Here is a 3,055-nt window from a genome sequence, read left to right as displayed (position 1 = left end):
GCCAACATATGCAAATTAACCGCCATCTTGTTGGCAGTTAACTGTCAATCTTAGTTGGCAGTTAACTGCCAATCTTAGTTGGCAGTTAATTTGCATATAGCCCTGATTAGCCAATGAAGGGTAGCATCGTACGCCAATTACCATTTTTCTCTTTTATTAGTGTAGATGACAGTAAAGGCAAAATAATAAAGCTCCTAGGGAAAAGTTTTCATAATGGTATGCTACAGAAAAATTCTGTAAATAAGACACAAAGAATTAACTATACAGGAAAGGACTGTTTTTGACTACACAGATAGATATTAAGAAACTTCTGTTCATCTACAGATACCATTAATGGAGTGTAAGGCCAGAGTCAAGGAAAACTATTTGATTTGGCAAAGGGTTCATGCCTAGCATATATAAACAACTCCTACAGATCCATAAAAAGATAAAAGGCAATCCAACTGAATAAAACGGGAATATAATTAACAGGGACTTCATAAGAGGATATTCAAATGACCCTAATCCTCAGATCTCAGCCACCAGGTAAACACAAATTACAATCACAATGTTATACAATTACATATTGATTAGAATAGTTAAAAGAAATTATTGATACTAGAGGCCCAGTGCATGAAATTCATGCCCTCGGGGGTGTGGGGGGGTGGGGAGGGCCCTTCAGCCTGGATTGCAAGAGGGTAAGAGGGTGCGGGTCAGACTGAGGGACCCCACTGGTGCACAATCGGGGCTAGGGAGGGACTGCGGAAGGGCTCCAGGGTGTGCCCAGCCCGTCTTGCTCAGTCCCGATTGGCCAGATGCCAGCAGCAAGCTAGCCTACTGGTTGTAGTGTCTGCCCCCTGGTGGTCAGTGCACATCATAGTGACTGGCCGACCAGTTGACTGCCCCCTGGTGGTCAGTGCACATCATAGCGAGCAGTTGAGCAGCCTTAGCATATCATTAGCATATTATGCTTTGATTGGTTGAATGGCCAACTGGACACTTAGCATATTAGGCTTTTATTATATAGGATTATAAAGAACTGGTGAGGATGTAGAGCAACTGAAGCTCTTACACACTACAAGTGGGAAGTATAAGTTGTTACAAGCACTTTGGAAAACTTTTTCAGCAAAAACATACAAAAAAGGAAACAGCAATTCAGCAACCAAACGAGTTACAATGATGTTCATAACAATAGTACTATACATAAAAGCCTCAAAGTGTAAACAAGCGAAATGTCTGCCCAAAATAATGGATTGGTCATGGGACAGAATACTGTACAATTGTGTAAAAAAAGAAAAAATTAACCACTGCTACATGCGGCATATGGAAGAATCTCCTAAAACCAACAAAGTTATATAAAGTTCAAAAACAGGATAAATTAACTTATGATGTTATAAGTCAGAACTGTGGCTATTACTGGAGAAGAGAGAAGGAATTGTGATTAGAAAGGATTGTGAGGTGCTTCTGCAGTACTGGTAATGATTTATTTCTTGACCAGGGTGATGGTTTCATAGATATACTCACTTGGTAGTAGTTCATCTGACTGTACACTTATATACCATGAATACATATATATCAATAAAAAAATTCTAACATTTCATTAATCCAAACCTTGCTCAAACCAGCTATACTAAACATCTTCAAATGCTGTGTTTACCTGGAAGTATGACTTGAATCAAGCCTCAAATCTCACAGTTAACACAGTGAAAACCAAAATCATTACCGCTTTGTTATGAGTTGCGTTGTCCCCCTTAAAAAGTAGGTTGGCCTGACCGCCCTGGCTCAATAGTTGAGCATCGACCTATGAACCAGAATGTCATGGTTCAATTCTGTTAGGGCACATGCCCTGGTTGCGAGCTTGATCCCCAGTAGGGGAAGTGCAGTAGGCAGTTGATTGACTATTTGGGCTGAGGGACCCCCTCCCCCATCCTCTCTCTGAAATCAATAAAAACAGTAATAAATAAATAAATAAATAAATAAATAAATAAATAAATAAATAAAAAATTAGTGGCTTGAAGCCCTAACTCTAAGTATCTGAGAATGTGATCTTGTTTGGAAATATGGTCTTTGCAGATGTAGTTAAGATATAAATTAAGATAAGGTCATACTACAGTAGGATGGACTTAACACAATATGACTGCTGTCCTTACAAGATAACAAGCCATGACAGAAACACATAGGGAGAACACCATGTGACAACAGAGGCAGACTCTGTAGTGATGCAGCTGCAATCCAAAGAATGCAATGGATTGAAGGCTACCACTAGAAGCTAGAATGAGGCAATAAAGGATTCTACCCAAAGTCTCAGACTCCTAGGTTGCAGAACTATCTATCTATCTATCTATCTATCTATCTATCTATCTACCTATCTATCTATCTAAAAGGCTAAGTGGCCGACCATCCATCTGTCCACCTGTCCGACTGTCCAGTACATATGACACACACTGGCAATCTATATATATATCTCTATATATAAAAGGCTAATATGTTGTGTCCCTCCAACCATCCGACTGGTCGCTATGACGTGCACTGACCACCAGGGGGCAGACGCTCAACGCAGGAGCTGTTGTGACGCACATTGGCCATTTACAAAGAAATGGCACTGTGGACTTGGCGCCCACAAAGCAACACTTGACTTCCCCCAAGTGGGACACAGGCCCCGCCACCACCCCGGAGCAACAGCCCACCAAATCGCAGCCAATGCTGCTGAGACTTCATGGCGCAAAATGCAGCCCATAGCCCAGCCCAGCCCGGAAATGGTCTCTGTGAGCCTAAGGCAGTGATGGCAAACCTTTTGAGCTTGGAGTTTTGAAAAACCCTAACTTAACTCTGGTGCCATGTCACATATAGAAATTTTTTGATATTTGCAACCATAGTAAAACAAAGACTTATATTTTTGATATTTATTTTATATATTTAAATGCCATTTAACAAAGAAAAATCAACCAAAAAAATGAGTTCACGTGTCATCTCTGACACGCGTGTCATAGGTTCGCCATCACTGGCCTAGGGTAATGACGTCACGTAGCAATGTCTGGATTCCTCTCCCTAACAACTAGCCTTCTTGCAGTTTCTT

The sequence above is a fragment of the Myotis davidii genome, unplaced genomic scaffold (assembly GCF_000327345.1).
Source record: "Myotis davidii unplaced genomic scaffold, ASM32734v1 scaffold379, whole genome shotgun sequence".
Taxonomy (NCBI): Eukaryota; Metazoa; Chordata; class Mammalia; order Chiroptera; family Vespertilionidae; genus Myotis; species Myotis davidii.
This window is presented reverse-complemented; position numbering follows the sequence as displayed.